This window comes from Lagopus leucura, unplaced genomic scaffold (assembly GCF_019238085.1).
Source record: "Lagopus leucura isolate 7727_CA_CO unplaced genomic scaffold, USGS_WTPT01 Super-Scaffold_100026, whole genome shotgun sequence".
Lineage (NCBI taxonomy): Eukaryota > Metazoa > Chordata > Aves > Galliformes > Phasianidae > Lagopus > Lagopus leucura.
The window spans coordinates 3,348,237-3,369,106 of record NW_024962277.1 but is presented as its reverse complement, the minus strand read 5'-3'; the positions used below and the strand labels follow the sequence as shown (position 1 = coordinate 3,369,106).

At 35.3% G+C, this 20,870-nt stretch overlaps 1 protein-coding gene across 1 annotated transcript in view; it reads right to left on the bottom strand.

Annotated features, from left to right (window-relative positions):
* The window catches only part of LOC122185055 (ERC protein 2), a 158,047-nt gene that overhangs the window by 6,278 nt on the left and 130,899 nt on the right, over positions 1 to 20,870 (bottom strand). The window lies entirely within an intron of this gene.

Below are 20,870 nucleotides of genomic sequence, written 5' to 3'. Positions count from 1 at the left end.
TTTATTTTATGGCATGTGTATTAGTCACATCTAAAATTACATTAACTGGCATTCAGCAGACTGCACACTGAGTTTCTTTCCTTACTTTCATCCAAGTATTAATGATTCTAACAACTGCCTCGTGACACCCTGTGGAATATCTGAGCAATTGCACACTTCAGTTTAACCAAAATAAATTCTCGAGCAAAGAGGAAATAACACAGGAGAGTGAATATTGATTACATGTTTTCTGAACCAAAGTTAAGATCTGGTCCTTTATTATCATCAGCTTGACCTACCAATTCTAGGCACCCTAAATTAAAGTACTTGTTTCCTACGCACAGTGCTTATCTGAATTCCACAGCATTTACACTATTTCCTTCCTCTTAAAACTAATTTAAAATATGATCCAACCCTTAACCAAGAAAACATGTTCTAAAATTATTCAGCATTTACAAAATTCTTTCCTCAGAGGTAAAGAGAACAGGCAGCAAATTAAAAACATCCCCATTGAATCACAACTGCTTTAAAATAAGTCAGTTGATTCACAGTCCATAGATAAAACCAGAGGAAAGGATCCGATTATTCTTCTATTTGTGCTATATAAATCTGAAGAAAATACACTGACAGGAACAGGACCACATTGAAGTACACACGGGGAGAGGAGAATCAGTAACACAGTTTTTGTTTGTTGGGATAGGCATGAGGTTGGCAAAGATCTGCTAACACAGACAAGAGTTTACGTCTAGTAAATCACAAACAGTTCTCTCATAAAGGCCTCATTACAGGAAGCAGAGACTGAGCAGCCTCACATGCTAACATCTTGGAATACCAAGTATGATTGAGTTCCTCTTGGGCTTTTCAAACCCGGAAAGAATAACCCCTCAGGTAACCTCCGTTACCCTCTAACAAACATTGGCAGCAGGCATACACGTTAGAATACGATGCTATTCCTGAATAATAACCTACTTTGAGCATTTGTTACAAGAACTACTACAACTTTATTTATCTTCAAAAATTTATATTCTTATCTGATAGGAAATGAGTTTCTGTGTAGCTTTGCCAACGTGTAATTTTTACCTGTGTAAACTGCCACGTATCTGTGCCATGAGCTGTATGAAAAGGCACTGTTCCATTCTTTTTCTATTTCACAAAGCGTATATATTCCAAGAGCTTACAACAGACATTATTTCAATTTGGAAATCCAGCACCCCTACAGATAAACATCTTTCTTATGGGGCATCCTGTCAATGAAAAGCAAGTGCTAATCTTTTGGTGATGGTCTCAGAAATGGTTCTTAAATGCTCAAGGGATTAAGTTAAATCTCACCGACAGATTTTAAAACTATAACTCAAGTACTAAAAATAAAATTATTTTCATTATCAATCGCATGTACATGTGTTTGTCCATGCATAATTTCTAAGGAAATAATCATCCTTAGTCTGAATGACAATTTAGAATGAAAAAAACTGAAAATATTTTTCCCTATCATCCATGTAAAAAATATTACTACCTTAAAACTCAACAGACATGAATAGTTCTTAGAAAACACAACAGATTTTTAGTCATAAATTGTTAACCAATTAGTTGCTAGTTATTCTATATCACATTCAAGTACTTCAAAATCTACATTAACAAGTTTTAAAGCATCTATCTGAAGTTTCCCCCTGGGAGGGTGGAGCTACGGTTCCATAGCTTTTCACTGACATCTGTGATACAATTGAATGACATTTTTCATTTTTAGCATGATTTCAGCTAACAAAACAAACTCACTGAGGAGCACCTTGTGCTTACACAGTTTGACACTGCAGAACTGACAAAAGAGATGTGCTTCAAAGTGTTTCCATTTCACTACCTTCCTTCCACTGCTTCTTCCTTTTAAGTAGGTAAATACACAGTAAATAGATGAGTGTTACAGCTAAATTTTTTGAAAGAAAACAGATTATGAATATTCAAATGAATGTGACATGGAGAATTTATCATACAAAATCTTTAACACATTCTTAAAAAATTTGCAGCTTAGAACTTATTTACTAATATACAGGATTTGCACTAATCTTTGGTTTTACCAAGGTAATTGGAAAAAGGCATGTTTATCTTATAATTACATGTTAAAATACTCTTGGATTTCATAAGCAGCTTCAATAGCTATCAAAATACTTGGTTATTTCTCAATAGAATAAAGCTTTATATCTATAGCTGCTTGGAGTACAATATCTTCTCAATTTACAATATTTGCAGAGTGCCTGGATATGAGGAAGAATGGATATGAAGGTGCCCAAGGAGATAACATCTCAAGGAGATAACATCTCCAAATCAATCGGTTTGTAAGATTTCCATGAGAAAAAAACTTTTTTTAATGAGAGATGATTAATTAGTTTGAGTAGGTTTTTCTGTTACTTCACACTCCCTTCAGGACTGCAGCTCAAAGTAGCAAAGTACAGCTGCACCATGACCACAATAAAAAAGTTTATGAAACCAATGCTTCTTCAGATAACAGCCCTCACAGTAACTTGATGACAAGAGCAATAGAGAAGTGGAATGAGCTGGTTATTACCCTGGTGCTACTCCCCAGCTCACACAATCCAGAAGACAATCCTTCAGAATTTTGCTTTACTTCACAAATTTAAACTGAAAAGATGTGAAACTAGAAAAAAAAAAAAAAGTAAATAAAATACCTCTTCCTGAGGTATAATTGCATTGTTTCCATCCAAAGTGCTGGCATTTCTACACATTTTCTGCTTCTTCCAGCTCATCAAGTCTTTGCCATTAGGATTACAAAACCAGTCAGATTAATAATGTGCTTCAATTTTTTTTTTTTTTTTTATGGTTACTCATTACTCTTATGACATAAAAGAATTTTTAAATCCACTTTTATGTTACTAAGAATCACTGAGTCCATTGTACCTAAAATACAGAAACACCTTCCCTTCTGCCTTGTCTAAAGCTTCCAATCTTCTTGTGCCACGTTGTCTAAAGAAAGCTGTAAGTGCTTTGTATGAAGTAAAGCTAATTTTTACTGTGTTTAAGCAAAATAAGGCTTCAAATTCTGATTGGTGTCTTTCTAGAAATCCCACAAATAAAACCAAAGATTTATGACATGCAACTTTTCCATGTGAAATAAATTTCTTTTTTTCTCCAAATCTTGTTAGATAGTGTTTTTGCATTATTTATTGCACTGGTGTATACAGTGCCTTTTAAAAACAATTCTGTATAAAATAGCTCCAATACAACAGCACAAACCCATAACTTATGTAAGACACACCTTTTTTTCTATACTCCCAAAATACTAAACTTATACAGATCTGACATTGTCAGCCAAGAATTTATGGGGAAATCATATCCTTTGGGTTTGCATTGTCCCCTGCAATCTACACAAAATGCTAAGTCAGCCAAGTGTACCATGTCATAGAGAACAAATTTCAAGCCTAGGGATGACATAATATCACCAATTTGGTTAGGCAAGGCTCTATGTACAGACTGTTTTGAAAGACTGCATGAATATTTGATCTCTGCCTTGCTCAGTGGCCAGAATAATCCCCATAGCAATGCAGTGTGCATGGTTAACTCCTTACGAAGTTGAGTAAGAAACAAAAGTTGAAAGCAATGAGTTAACTACCTTCTTTTGTGAATACAAACCATGTACAATGTGCTCAAGTAGAAGGCCAGCATTACACCCGTGGTCCTCTGTACTTAGAACTAACACTTCAGTAATCCCAGGTCAAACATTTCCTGGGCTTTTTCCTTTATCTAATTGCATCTGTTCAATTCATTCTCATACATGTGAATACAAAAAATATATATTCTGTAATCAGAAACATCAGTCTGCTATTTCATATAGATTTGAATTTAGAAACTGACAGCATCCTATTGCATCAAGAAACAGAAGCAAAAGCGGTAGAGCACAATTCATATTTGGAGGAGGCTCAAAAAAGGAAAAATAATTCCTTCCTCCAAAGAAAAGTGTTTTTATTATTATTAGAGCACAATCACTGCAGGAAATATTTCATCCATCTTTACTTAATGTGATAAATTTCTTCCATAACATGTTATTCAAATGTACTGCTACAAGAAGGATTCAGAGAAAAGAACAAGACTTAAGAGTGAAGGGGGAGATTTCCATTCAGAGAGAGAAGAAAATTCCCATAGGGCTGCTTAAGAAAGGGATCTGCCCTCAAGTCAGCTGATACTTTAACAGGCTATAAAAACTGGTCAGTGGGCAAACTGAGCCAAGAGAGCAGAAGCTGTCACACAGAAAGGAGCTCCTGGAATGAAAGCTTGGCTTCTGTTGCCAGACTCCAGCTGAGAAAGAGCTGGAACTTAATGCTAAAATTAACCTTCCCCAGGAAGCTGGCCAAAAGAAGCCTGGGCTGATAATATCCACTTATGTATCTGGAAATGCTCAGCCTCTGTCTCCTTCTCTTTAGGGACCAATAAATTCTCAGAACAAAACAGTCTGACTCTTGGACTCTTCTAAGCAGGACTGTCAGATATCCACTGAAAAGTTTTTGCTCTCATTATATCTATTTATTGTGATATAACTCAAAATGTAAGAGGTATTTTCCGGACAGTAAAGAAGTGAAATAAGACATAATTTCAGTTACAACACATTAAGAGGTGGACATTGATTCTTAACAAGGCTTCTTATAATAACCACCTATATATTTTCATGGACAGATTTTCAAATCAGGCTGGAAAAGAATTCCTACATCTCAGTGTTTTACATGCTGCAAGGTAATGAGTGATCACAGAACTTTTCTTGAAGGTCAGCCCAACTGCACGTTCAGAGTACCTGAAAATGGAACCTGCATTACTTTTGCAACCTAAAAAATAGTAATGCTACATGCCAGGTATTTGGAGATGTCTGAGGATTTGTCACACATGGTCAGTTCTGCATTATTTGGTATAGATTAAAAAGGATATGTTTGCTTATGCAAGAATTTTTCAAAACAACTTTGCATGAAAACTGTTACATTATATATGCAACAGTTAGAAAAACTGTTACATTATATATTCAACACTTAAGGTATGTAATATGCTGTAGTCATAGAAGCTAGCTTGAATATACTTTAAGATAAACTCAGAGAAAAACACTGCTTTGACAAACTCACAATTTTAATACAAATCATTTAAAATGAGATAAATCAGAAGTATATCACTGATCATCTTGCCATTCCTATAATGCCTGCATCAGTTAGGAAAACTTGGAAGACTTTGCCCAGATTAAAAAATTACAAGTCTAATAAAGTTAATGGACTGCTGGAAGAGAAAGGCAGCAAAGAAATTGCACAGACAAGTGTTGGGCAACAGGGAATACTGAAAAGGAAAGCTGCAGAGGAAATAGAGTAAGAATAACCACCTCAAGAACTTCAGAAAGAAAGCAAAAGCAAGTTAGACAGTGGAATGAGAAGCATTCAAGTGCAACAAGGGAAAACAGAGAAACCAAGCTGCTGAATAACATAAATGAGAAATAGAACAAAAAAAAAAAAAAAAAAAAAAAAAAAGAAAAAATGCATGCATTAAAAAAAAAAAAAGCATGCATTATTATGTTGCATGCACTATTTTAAAACACATAAATATATAAATGGAAATATATTGAGAAACAACAATAACATAAACTTCAAAATAGGAAGCAAATCTGTTCTGAAGGCAGATCTAGGTTTCGGTTTCCCAAATATCATAAGAACAAAGCTAGATAAAAAGCCTTTTACCTCATTTTAAATGAAATTAGCTCCCTTTATAACTTGTTAACAAAGTCGCTTTTATTACTGAAGAGCAGGGTAGCACTGAGTGGAAAAAAATACTAAAACAGAAAAAAAACAGTCTCAACCAGTAAAATACTAAAAAAGTTTAGACAAATTAACAGAAGGAATGATTTATTGTAACTTATCCTGAGCTACGATTTTAAAAAGGTAAAGAAATTAGTAAATTTAATTTTTATTAGAAAAAAGAGTCCAATTTATTTTTTCTCACTTTCAATTATATACTTTTTTCCATTTAAATTACTGAAAAATATTTCCTAAGTACTGAAAAGGGATATTTCTAGAATAAAATTCTGCCTACTCACTCTAAGCAAACCCTCTTTAGAGATTCTCTCTGATGTACAGGGATGGGATCAGGAAAGCCAGGGCACAGGTGGAATTGAACTTGGTGAGGGATGTGAAAAATAAGAAGAATGTATCTCTTTAAATACATTGGGCAGAAAAGACAGGCAAAGGAGAGTGTATCCTCTCTGATAAATGAAAAGGAAGAGCTGGCCTCCTCAGACATGGAAAAGACTGAGGTACTTAACAAATTTCTTGCCTCAGTCTTCATGGCCAGTCAGGCTTCTCATGACTCTCATGTCCCTGAACTTCTTAGTCGGCTTCAGAGGAGCAAAATCTATCCCAGTAAGAACAGAGCAAGTCCAAGACCTCCAGACTGAAATCCGTGCAAGTCTATAGAGCTCAATGACATGCATCCGGGGCTGTGAAGGAACTGGCTGTTGTAGTTGCCAAGCCACCCTCCATCATATTTAAAACACTGTAGCCGTCAGGTGAAGTCCACAGTGACTGGAAAAAGGGAAATGTTGCTCCCATACTCAAGAAAGTGAGAAAAGAAGACCCAGGGAACTACAGGCTGGTGAGCCTTACCTCTGTGCCTGGGAAGGTCATGGAGCAGATTCTCCAGGAAAAGATGTTGAGGCAAATGCGAGATGAGAAGGTGATCCAAGACAGCCAGCATGGCTTAACCAAGGGCAGATCATACCTGGCCCATCTGTCAGCCTTCAATGATGGAGTGACAGAATCAATGGACAAATGAAAGGTAACCGATGCCATCTACCTGGACTTATGCAAGTGCTTTGACATGGTCCCACATCACATTCTTATCTCTAAATTTTAGACATATATGGATTAGATCCACTATTTGGTGGATAAAGAATAGGTTGGATGGTCGTAGCTAGAGGGTTGTTGTCAATAGCTCTGTGTCCAAGTGGAGGCCAGCCACAAGGGTGTCCTCCAGGGGTCTCCAGCGGAATGAGGGAGGTGACTGTCCCGCTCCACTTTGCCCTTGTAAGGCCCCACCTGGTACACTGAGTCCAAGCCTGGGGTCCTCAGTACAGGATCGATGCGAAGCTGTTGGAGCAGGTCCAAAGGAGGGCTGTGAAGATGCTCAGAGGGCTCGATTGCATCTCCTGTGAAGACAGGCTTAGGGAGTTGGGCTTCTTTAGCTTGAAGAACACAAGAATCTGGAGAGACCTCATTGTAGCCTTCCAGTACTTGAAGGACACTTACAAGCAGGAAGGGAACTGACTTTTTCCCCTGTTTTATTGTGGCAAGACAAGAAGGAATGGCTTAAAACTAGAAGAGGAGAGATTTAGGTTAGATGTGAGGAGGAAATTTTTCACACAGGAGATGCTGAGGCGCTGGAATAGGATGCCCAAAGAGGCTGTGGATTCCCCATCTCTGCAGGTATTCAAGGCCAGGTTGGATGGGATTCTGGACAGCCTGATCTAGAGGCTGGCAACCCTACACATGGCAGGGAGTGGACCTAGATGATCAGGTCCCTTGTGACTTAAGCCATTTGTGATTCTGTGATTTATTTCACTGCAGTTGCCTATTTATCCTTTCTTCAATCAACATAATTGCTGGGAAAATTTTATATCATATAAAGTCTATTCACTTTTAAATTTTGTTCTCTTATGTTCATTCCTTCCATATTCACTCTGGTACTGCAGTTTGTAATAAAATATCCTTAACCTAGAGAGTAACTGATCTGTAACTGATCTATCGTGTACATCTAGGTAGACAATACCTAGTTAAAAAATTAACACCAAATTTAATATCATAATCAAATATTCTTCCAGTTTTTGTTTATACTTTTTATGTATATATGTGTTGAAATACTTTTAGAATTACTGGTTTTGTGTTTTGTTTCTGACTAACCTTACTATACATTTCCACTGATGGTTTATGATTACCATTTAAATCGTCAGCTTGAGTGAAAGAAAACGTTTCCTCTCATGGTAAGTTTAAAAATATATTTAACATGCCCTTGTAAGGTTTGTATTTGAAACTCAACACATCTCTTAAATAAGTAACTCCTTTAGTTCTGATTCCAAAGGAAAACTGTGAAAGATACAGGCATTTAGGCAAAGCAAAATAAATGTACATTTGAACAACACATTGTACTTTTACTATGAACGAGTATAACTCAAATACTGAGATCAAACACAATTGTGAATATACCAAATGTCTAACTTCGGTGCAGCATACCACAATTAATTTTGTTACAAATGTCTGGCCGTAAATCACATTTTAATGGTGATTTTATATCTCATTATATTAATGTTTTCATTACATAAAACTCTATGGTGATATGAAGCATATTTGGTATCATTACTTTAAACACGCAGTTAAGTAATCTGACTGAGAGCTAATCTTCCAGAACACTGAGAAAATTCAGAGTTTCAGATAAGCGTACTGCTCTTAATTCTAAGTGATAAATTCAGAATCATTTGGAAAGAATTTATGAATCACAGACACTTCACACTTGAAGGAAAAGAAAATGTGAAGTACAGCGTTTTAACTCTGCTATCATTTTAATCCTTAATTACATACCTTTCCCTATAGCTTTAGAAATTATTTCAGAGCTTTTCAAAATTACCTTATTACACTGATTTTCTGTAAAAATATTCTCAATGAAGGATATTATAGCACATCAAAAACGATAGAGGAAAAGTCTTAAAATTTGGGCATCTTTACTCTGAGAGTAAGGCATAAGGGGATGAACAAATTGAAAATAGAGAAGAAGCAGAAATGAAAAATAATCCAAACCAAGCAAACAAAAAGATAACAGCAAAAAAAATTTACATTGAAAACAAAAATAACTGAAGGTCTGCCCCCTAGCTGCTGTAAATAATGGATATAAATCTTCAATACAGCTGTGCTGATTTGTATTTGAAGAGCATTCCTGCCCTCAGAAATTGCACTCAAAAGCTTGTAACAGAGAATCCAATTTCACACTGGAAGTATTTCATATGAGTTTCTTTTAGTGCCAGAGGTAAAATGTAGCCAAAAAAAGGAAAGAAAAAAAACCCCATAGCTGCAGAGCTTAAGCAGTGAGTCCAGAATTAACCAGAAATAACAAAACCCTTTCAACTGGAACATTACTTTATACTTCAACAGGTTAGAGTGGGCATGTATACATAAGGGACAATGCAATGACTTCACATGAAAGAAAAGTTTTACAAAAGGACAACACTGCTCCCTGTCCCCTTCTTCTCAAGAAACAGCTTTTCTTAAGCATTTTAAATTAGCATAAGGTAATAGGTTTATATCAAGAGACGAAGTGCTCAAAATGTTGTTCATCAGGGAAATAAGATTCTTGTTACTAGGAGATGTAATTTAATATTTGCACTTACACAGACACAGAAGACAATGCACATATTGAGTTTCACCATTAGTTACTGCAGGCCAGACAGACTTTCTACGTATAAACTATCAAAGCACCACTAAACTTAAACTGAAACGTTAAACGCAGCAACTTAAATGTCTTTAATCAACATCTGTTGAACAGTTTAGATTTTCTATAGCAGCAGCTATGCTTTAATATAATTAAACGTCTAAATAGGAAGTAGAAATAATCTGAAGTAGTTCTGTGTTTGAGATAGCTTCTTCTGGTATGAAAAGTTACCCTTTTCTTCTGTTTTAAATTTTTCTACTGAATTTCCTTTTTACGTACATCTGCAAAATGACAGGCTGGCATGTGTAACACCACTTGGTTCTATTATCAACACTTTAAAAAAATAGGAAAATGATTATATAGTAAATCTATGACACAAAAATTGTATTTCCCAATTCAATTTTTGATTAGGTTATTGATGCCTGGGATGTATTAAGCTATATACCCATGCTTGCTTATTTAGCTTTCTTCATTTTTTACTTACTGGAAAAGCCTTGATGAAAATATTCGTGAAGGATCCTCATCATCCTTTTCTTCATCACAGAAGAATTCATTTTAATATCCTAAGTATCCATTTGTAGGTGATCTGCTATGGCAATGTCACTGACAAATCTTATGCTATACTAAAACTGATAGAACACCTGTAGTATTTCATTTCTGATGTATACTTCTTCACTTTTTAAGCCACACATTATCTCAAAGATTTATATATGAAGGTGAGAAGTTTCAGCAACTGTCAGATGCACTTCCAAAGCACTAAGCCCCTGTAGCTCCATGTTCCCTTCCCACGTGAAATGTGCACTCTTTCCATAAGCATGTTTGCAAGATACTAAATAAAACCTTCGGATAAGCAGTACGTTAGAAGCTTTTCACTAATGACCAGTTTAAAGTCCTATACTTAATGGCTATACCTCAACGTATATTAATGGGCTGACAAAAATTAATTACTGTAATAATTCCAAAACCTGTAAAAATACAAAGATACATTCATCTTTCTCCTGAAGAACACGTGCATAACTTTCATTACAGAATTCTTCTAGAAAACATGAGTAATCCGCACTGCTTACCAATGACACTACAGCAGTCTGACAACACTTCCATTTTCATTTCCATTCATAAAAAGGCAGAGAGTGGTAATGGTTCAGACTTTTTAAAGGGTCAGGTGATGGCTGAAAAAAAACACCTGACAGAGAAGAATGTATTCCAGAGCTAAGCATATTAAAATTTCATTTTTGACTGCTCCACTTAAAGAATTTTCAGTGTAATACAGCAAGTTAAATCCACGGTCTGTGAGTGGTGTTGCAATTCATACATTCCAAGATAGAGGTTGAGCTATATTAATCTACATAAAATGATAGCATACAAAAATTACTAATGAAATGAGCTAACAGTGAAAACTGCTTTACACTTGAAATGTCATGAAAGAAATTATGTTTTGTGAATCTGACACTATTTAGAAGACTCACTTCCAGGGATAATTCACAGTGATGATTTCTTCAGCAACTAAATTAGCAAACTCCTGTTTTCTATTACCTTCCTATGTAGTCTAGATTTCATACTTTGAAGTACTTCACGTTTGTACAACTGCTTACTGTCACATCCACCTCATGACATGCAAAAAGTCCCAAGCTCTCAAAAGTCATGGATTTTTTTAAATAAACATTCAAATCAAGCTATTTATGACTCCCTTGACAGCCACGAGAAAAATCCAGACTTAACCATAGATTAAGATTTTGGGATAGGTCACAGCAGGTATTTCACTTCAATTTAAAATCTAATTTTACATATTCTCAATCCTGCTTATCAGCAAGCAGCTGCTTTAAAGACAAGTAGATTAGAAATTTATGCAGCAGCTTCTCATGCTCACTGAGGAGCAGCAATAGGCACTACAGAAATCACAGTACAGAAGTTCCTTGGGTGTACAGTCATTTTAGCATGGGTTAAACCCAGAGCAACAAAGGCCTCTGAGCCCATCTGGGGACATGAAGGGAGATTTCTGCTGTCAAGCCAAGGCATATCGTACGTAGTGAGCCTGATTTTTCTCTCAGATAAATAAGGGTTTACACTGGCATAATTACCTTCAGCAGATTTACTGCTGGTTTACTCCTAAGTAAATGGCAAATAGGCCAATATTTCTTTCACATATAAAAGACTAAACAATTTTATGCCATTCTTTCTTTTCACTTTCCAAGAACTGCTTTACTCCATTCTCTTTCTTTCACTTTGATCTTAGCACTGTGCCTGGTTGGGCATTAAAAATTAAAGTCAGGTGTGCTAGAAGGAAGTGAATTAGATTCAGATTCCATTCTGAAGTTGCACTTATTCTACTCATATTCAAACATACCATTGCTGATTCTACCACCAAGAAATATATCCTACTTGGCAACAAGAAAATTATCAAAGCAATCTGACCAAATTAGTGCTACAAGCTTTGGCTACATCTGGTAACAATAATATAAAGGGAGAAGTATGAAGATAACAATTCTCATTTATCATTGCCATTAAACTTATCTTCATGCATACTCAAATCTTTGAACTTCATGCTTTAATATAGCCAGTAAGAGCTTCACTCAAAGGTGAGGGGTGATGCTTTTCCAAAAGTGATAAAATATCCAATTTAGTAAGGAGACCCTAGTCACAAAGACTAGTTTATTCCGACAGTGATGGATCACTGCTGAAAAAGCATGACTGACAACATCAAGGTGCTCTAACAATGCAGAAGTTAAGGAACTTATTTGTAACAAAAGAACAAAATCGTTATATACTAGAAAATTGAAAAAAAAAAACCCAACAATTTATACATAAGCTTATTTTTTATATTAAGAAATGTCTTTTTATTTCCAATATAACAAACGTGGCTATATATAAGGTCAAGTTGCTTATCCTATCAATAAGGTAAGCAAAAGCAACAGAATTTACTTCTGTATTTCAAATGTTTAGAATGCTTTACCACATTTGTATGTTATTGTCATAACACTGCTAAATATCTCATGTATCAGACTGACAAAACCAATGCAATCTAAATAGTCTGAAATTCATACATAAAATGCATCAGATTTTCAAAAATTTCAGATCACTCAAAATTTTGAACTCTCCTTTCATGGTTTTTACAGTAAATCATTAGCAAGCTGATGAACTTATTTTCCTAAGAAGCACTTCCTGTAAGTGTATGAACTGTAATTTTCAAGAAAATTTTAGCTTTAAATATGTTAAAAATTAGTTTGTTCTGTTATTGAAAATCTGGTAGCAACATGCTCTAAAGTGTAATATAAACATGATAGAGTCATGCTGAACATTTATTTAGATTCAAGAATACTAGTTTGCATATATGTAGTTTTAAAAAAAGTAAAAGTTGAACTGTCCAATATTTACTTTTAATGACAAATCTCAGTATGCATGTTGCATTAGTTTAAATGAAAATAACATGCACATTTTTTCGCTCAGTTTTGTAAACATCCTCACTTTATCTTAAAAGAAATTACAGCCTTAAAACAAAACATTATTATTTGTATTTTGTATTTTGTATTAACAAAAATCTGCCCAAACTAATAGCATCACCAACTGCTTCCTTTCTGCACGTAGCTGTAAGAAACACACATAGTAGCCCCGATAGGATGCACAGTTCCCATCTTCATAAAAGACTGCATTGAAGATGACAATGTAATTATTCCAAAAGGAAATGATACAAACTGAACATTTCTACTAATACTGATATAATCATAGTTTTGTTTGTAAAAAACTGCGATATATGCATTAAAACAGCAGTTGCTTAACTTAAAGCATCCAGTTTGCCACCTTATATATTCTGAAGCTAGACCTGTGCATTTAACATGCATGTGTTTGGACCAAAGAATAGGTCCAACAAGGTAATCAAATCCAGCAGGTGTAGGGTTGGGACTCTGGCAGTACTTCCTCTGCTCAGCTTAAAAAAAAAAATGGCAGCCACAGCCAAATCATACAATGTCAGAGAAGAGGAGAAGCCATCCAACCCCCTTCCTTCCTATTGCAGAAGTACTCGCTGCAGTTTGGTTTGAAAGAGCCTGTAGATAAGACAACCAAGCTTTTTAGGCTTGGGCAAAACTTTGTTTCATAGTCTGCTTTTTGAAGGATTTGAGTTTGTGTCACTTGAAAGAGTCATCAAGGATTCTCAAAGATAAACAACTTGAAGGTATAAAAGCCTGAACTTATCATAGAATCATTGAGTATACTGAGTTGGAAGGCATCCACAAGGATCAAAGTCCAACTCCTGGCTCCACACAGGACAGCCCAAAATCCAAACCCTATGTCTAAAAGCACTGTCCAAACACTCCCTGAACCCTGACAGCTCAGGGCCATGCCCACTGTTCTCAGCATCCTGTTCCATGCCACCACCTTCTGGGGTAGAACCTTTCCCTAACCTCCTGATAAAGATCCCAATCCTCCCCTGACAGATCCATGCCATTCCCTCGGGTCCTGTCACTGTCCCCAGAGAGCAGAGCTCAGCGCTGTGAGAAGCTGCAGGGCCATTAGGCCTCCCCTCATCTGCTCTGCTCTGGGCATAACAAACCCAGGGACATCAGCCCATCATGTTAAGATTGCTAGGAAATAGGCTGTCACTCAGAGTTGCAGCTCCAAAAGCAGTGAACCACATGAATACACTGTCAGGATGGTCTACATTATCCCAAAGATGTTTGGTGGCTTGTCGCATAGTTCACCTTTTCACCACATCAGAGAAGCAAAGAAACCAGGTTACAAGGAAGGGAAGGAACTGACCCAAATTAGCTACCTCATCAAAATAAAAAGCAGCACTAAAACTTCTTTATTGACTCTCTGAAGAAAAGGATTGAAATCAGTCAGGTAAAAGCACTGCAAACCAGGAAGCCTGGAGCAAGGTGTGTTCCCTGAACACAGAGTGTTAGCAGCTGAGAATTTCAGAGAAAGTCATGACTGGGTTGGGATACATCTCAGAGAAAAAGCACAGTGGTTGTTGGTAAATCTATCTTTGCACGTTTGAAAAATGAGGATTTTTAAAAAGGAAGATGAAAATGCATTTACGAGCGTTTCTTCAACTGTATTTTTCCAGTCCCCTACTTTTACAAATCTAGACACTCAAAACCAGAACATCTTTCTTAACAAGTACTACAAATGAAGATTTAAAACTGATCAATGTTTAAATCTTCTACATAATGCTTATTTCTTGCATTTTAGGAAATAAACACTTCCATCTAGTTCCCATAGCAATTTATGAGATTGCATGTGTCCCTAGGATCTCAGCACTTTTTTTACTCACACAGACATACAGAATATGGTGAAAACAATGAAGATATCATTCTGTAGGAGCAAGTGCCAATCACTTTGCTAGGTAATTTTAAGAATAAATTAAATAGTCTCAAAGGACTTGTTCAGAAACAGGAATTATTTTTAATGCTTCATATAATAACCATTTTAAATTGCCATAAAATGTTGCATGCAAGAACTGCTCAGGGTCAGGACAGTCAGGGGAAACTTAAACAGTTTCATATTAATTAGACACGGGTCCTTTCCACAGCAAATTCATCACAGCATTTGCCCTGTATTGATTTGAAAGACAGAAAGTAATCATAGCATTTAAAATGCTGTAATTTCCTTTTTTTTAAAAAAAAAAAAAAAAATTTTTAGATTTAATATTTGTTGCTTTTTTTTTATTTTTATTTTCATTTTGATATAACATTAATTGTCTTCCAAACAAATGCCTAATATTTCAGGTAAATTTTTCTAAATTTTTCTAAAAATAATCCAAATATTAGGTCATTTTTTAAAATTATCAGAAAAATCTTTGGAGAAAAATATTCTATTAGTTTATAAATGAGTGTCAGATACATTTTTCTTTTCTGAATACAATTGTCCTGTCAGAGCTCTATCAGAAGAGTCATTAGTAGCTACGTAGCTGATTCATCTCAGTCATTTAGTTTGCAATCTCATTAGCTTTAAGGATCTTTGGCATTTCTGTTGTAAATATTGTCTAACAAGCAGTTGTGAAAGAAATGGATTATTTCATGGCTTGAGGGAGAAGCGAGGAGCTGGTGGCCCTTTTTTGGAAGGGAAGTTAAAAACCAGAAGCCAACAGCAAAACCCTGATTTCACTGAAAGTAGGATTCATCCTCAGCAGACAGCACAGCATCCAAACACACAAGAAAACAACAGAATCTCAGTCCTGTGTAATTTTTGTCTCAGTTTTTTGTTTGATTTTTTTTCTTTTTGTTTTTTTTTTTTGTTACATTCTCTAACCACTTTTAATTCCACAGTAGGTTTCTGTTGCATTTTTGGCAGGCAATTTCACAGAAAAAAAATATATATATTTCTTAAGTAACTTTGATTCTTCCTTATCCTTTTTAGATACATAGGTAATAATTTCCTAAATAACTATTGCGTTCTTCCGTAAGTTCCAGATATGAAAACTTCTGCCTTTTTCTTGCCCTGTCACATTGCACAAAATTCAGTTTTTCACACTTGAAAAGAAATTTCCTCTAACTCAATTGAAAAGATAGTAATACTCTTCACTCAGTTTCAAATTCCCAGCATGTGAGTTGGCTGCTCCTTCAGCATGAATAAACTTCGGATCTTACTTAAAGATAACTTTGTTAATTAGTATTGACATTTCAAAGCCAAATGGCAGCTTCCTTCCTCATCAATAGTACTGGTGTTACACACGGTATGAAACCCTTATGTAAGTATCTCATTGATTGCAGTCCTACTTTGCAAATGCCATACTGCTTTTAAGAGCATTTCTTTGTGTTACATATAATCTGAGCCTTTAACTATTCAGTGTAATTCATACAAATGTATGAAGAATCCTCTAAAAACTAGATAAGCATAGCTTGATCTGGAATACCACCTGTTATTCATGCTTAATTATTTGTCTCTAAAATGTTAAATACCTGTGATTTACACATACACATTTACTACTTCTCAAAAAATGACTTATTGATCTCTCATTACACTATTTCACCATGTTTTAGATCTGTCATACAAAATACAAACAGCACCCTTTGTTCATATAACTACGGTTTATATGCATGAGTGAATATACGCTTCATAAGTAAATACATTGTTTTAATTAATAATGTATGTAGCAGTGGAATTATGCTACTGTGCTGAAGACTGCACAAATGTAAGTAAACAACACAGTATCTCTTCTAAGTGAAGTCAATATTTCTTCACTTCCTTGAGGGCCCATGATTTACAATATGCAAAATGATTCTGATATTCCAAATTCACCATGTTTACAGAACTCACATTAGGTAAAACAGTTTTTAGATTTCAGTAATTTCATGAAACTTCAAGGAATTCAGTGATTTTCTCATGGAAAGATAGTGATTGCCTTCAAATAGCTCAAATCAAAGGGGTTCAATCCAGCTCTTCTCCTTTTGAAGTGAAGATTTGAACTAAAGCAGCAGTTTCAAGCAGGTCATCGAGAGAAAAAAAAAACAACTTGGCAGGCTTCTAGCTTTAGTAGTAAATAGTAAATTCATTTGAAAAGATGGTAAAGACTGGAAACTTTTTAAAGATCATGGATTTCAATGTCCAAGGACTTACTTGAACTTGTTATAGCTATGATTTTAGTCTGGATGAACATTAAGGTTCATCTTTACTGAGTGAACTTATATTAGGTCAGATTTTAGTAGTGAACTTTTAAACTTGTAAGTTCTGCACTGGTTACAAAAACAAAAAGAAATAAAAGTATTTAAAAAAAAAAGGGAAAAGGATAACTGCTTCTGATCTTCATGGTGTTCTGCGTCTCAGTGTACAGGCCAGGTGCATCCAAAGATACGCTGCTTCGGTTTGAGGTCACTTTGTATTTATCCATCTATCTTCAATTTGTAGCATACACAACTTTTAAGGATTCAAGGCTAAGCGGTAGTCTAGAATCACCAGAGATCCATTTTCATTAGAACATATCAATAACAACCTGGGATTAACTGATTAAACTATGAAAAAAATTAAAAGCTGCTTCAGTAAGCAACGTGCTTTTTATGTGTTGAGAGCAAATGTAAGAATTCTCTCTGCTGAACCACCCTGCCTGCAGAAGATTCAGTTTCTGTTGTGTTCACAGCTAGAATTCCCATGCCAAGTGATAACACCATAACACCAATGCAAATTTCTAAACACAAGACTCATTTGATTTCGCTACTGTATTCCTAATCTAACATGATGCAAATTTACTATCCTTTAGAAGACAGCTAAGAGTAATACATACAAAGCAAGACATACAACACAGTTTAACACAAACTGGACAATATCACATAGTGTGCACAGTCCAGCCATTCCAAGTACAGATTCCAATTATTACATTAGAGCTAAGACTTTATGACATTTCCTACAAATGCTAATTAGCTGGTAGGTTAGGGCCCTCAGTCATGTAGCACTTCATCAATCACAGAGCTTAAACTATTAAAGATGGAAACTAACATTTTACATGAAAATTTGTATTGCAAGTCAAAGTAGAATATATTAGCCTCCTTTACATGGCTTTCTTTTACAACAATTCCCACAAAAGAATTTCCACAAGCTGTTGTCCTAATATGATCCAGCTCTACATTCTCCATTCTGTTCTTGTCTCACAGCTACTGTTCTCAACACAGACTCAAAAACTTCAGTGTGTGTCTGTGCACATGCGTGTGCATACACAAATATCTACAAATTCCTAGAGTACAGAACACACCAGTTATAGTCACTATATGAAAGAGAAAATTTGGGGAAAAAATGGATATTAAAACAATTGTCATCCAGTTCAGCACTTCTGCCCCTCAACCTACACCTCAGACATATTCATAGAACTTTGCACATTCTGGTAAGAAATATATAAAGAATTCTGAGGTCTGCCCCTCAGCATGCTAAACTGACAGATATGAGGTGTAAGACTAGCTTTGCCAGGTTAAACAGGGCTATTAAAACAACATACCCAACTTTACTGGCACTAAAATGAAACAGTGGTGCCAAAGATTCTAAAAGAAAGAAATATTAAGTAATATTGCACCCCTGACATTGACATAAGTTTATTATTACTCCATACCAATCTACCTTGATCCAAATCCTCTGAATGCTTGCAGTTCCAGAATTTGGACTCCTTTAGGCCTACAAATTATACTAAATAGCATGATGTTTTTTAAATTTGCTTTAAAAATACACCAAAATCAACAAATGGAAGGACAACGCATCATTAGCTCATTATCTCATTAAACTTTTGTGCAAAAAAAAATGCCTTCTGTATGTTCCTATGCCATCCTGTTTGTTCTGGTTTGTTCCCTATATTTTTGTTTCCTTCACATTTTTTAGTAGGGAGCCTTCATGAGAAGGCATCTTATTCTCTAAGTAAAACAGCTATCTAAAAAGAAGAAAATTCTATATTTGAAAATGAGCTTTCCTGGTTTTGATTTGGAGTCCTTTGTATTTTGCAACATAGTAGATAGTAGTAATGTAATGTATACAAAAGAAAGAATATAGAATTAGACACTTCTACATATTCCTTCCCAGTCATTTCAGGTTATTACTAACTGAAATTTTAACTACCGTATACACATTATTCCTTCTTCAATTACAGAAATACAACCTGTAAAATAAATACTGTTTTTAGGCTGAATGTAACACTTGAACAGAGCAAAGAAAAATGTAGCTATTTATACTGCATCAACAAAGGCAACAAAATAGTAGGTTATTCATCTGTACTCATGTCAAAGCTAAATTACATAGAGAAAATCTGTCCCAGAAAAAAAAAAAAATATATGTATATTGCCTACATAATATAATGATCTGGGGAGGACTGAAAAACCACAAGAAATTCATTTTCAAAAGTGGTTTTATGAGAGTAATGAATGGTGCAACGTCCTACTGGAATGCAAAGGACGGACAATCCACTAGAGGGCCTAACTGTTTCAGCTTGCATGTAATCTGAGGAGGAGCACAGTACCTGCACTGACTTCAGCACACCCACACGTGCTTTATGAAGGCAGATTAATTTCTAAGTATTCAACAACCAAATGTATGGCCATCATCATTTGAAGTGAAAACAATAATGGAAGAAGTGTCTAGATCAGAAAACGAGCAATAATTGGAGAAATTGAAGAGGAATAAGTAATCCAGGAAGAAGTAGAAGATGGAAACATAATAGACTTATGTAAAGAATGAAATAACAGTAATCAATATATAACAATATTTTTTAACAAAATATATTCTCAGATATGGTTGCTATTGGAAAGATACGTTGTCAAAACTGGGAAGAAAAGAGGTACATCTGAGAACTCAGAATCATTAATGTTGGAAAAGACAACTAAGGTCCAACCATCAACCCATAACCACCAGGCCCACCAAACCATATCTCTAAATGCCACATTTATCCTTTTTCTTTAAAATCACCAGGAGCAGTGACTCCACCACATTCCTGGGTAGCCTGTTCCAAACTTCTTTCTTAGATGATAACGTACACTACTTAGACTATTTGAGAATCCCGGCACGATGACAATTTTGACCATTGAATCCACATCCCTCCTACTCACCCATTTCGTTTATCATTGTATTTCATCAAAATACAATGTCAAATGCAGACAGAAGAGAAGCACACATAAGCAACATGAATTATATATGAAATCCAGAGGAAAATCACTGTAGTATTGTAGAATGTGTCTATCAGCATCATTACTGGTAAAGAAAAGTTTAGGTTACTCTCTGGCAAGAGCTATCTAAAGAATAACTGACAATATGGACTAGACATTCTTTAATTGGCTGTAAATGGAGGAGAGAAAAATGTATTTGATCCCACAAACATTTTCTTCATTTATGCTCTCAAGTGCATCTATACACACTGCAGTGATGCAAACACACACAGTACATACTCTCTAACATAAATCATTTTGTGTGTGTCAGAGAAAGGATACGGTAAGTAAGCACTCCACAACCGTATGCAGAATCCAGAGCTACATTCCCAAGTAAGTTCAACCCCACATCTCCACCACAAAGTGGAAACTGTAACAATTAAATCCAACATGCAATTGAGCTAAGTCTGTGGAAAATTAGCAGTAAGAATAACAAGGCTGTTTGAAGTGATCCTGCATTCTAATATCTGTAGCCTAAAGCAGATAATTGACATAATTTGGGTTCTTTCCCCACTTCCTTTGCTGTCTCTATCACAGTGTATTTACAGAAAAAAAAGAAATGTACTAATCTTTTAGAAGTTTCACGTATTTCATTTCCTTTGCATTACTTGGAAAGACTAGTATTCAATGTTAGTATGTATAAAAGAAACTCTGATGGCGAGGAGTAAGATTTGACAGGATTTTTAGGTCTTCATTTAACTGCTAGAATTTTTCCAAAGTGCACCACATAAAAATTTGTAATACAAATAAAATATAATACCACAGGAACAAATTCATGGAAGATAACACGTTACAGAGCTACTTGACTACTACCAACTTACTCTTTGCAATTTTTGTAAT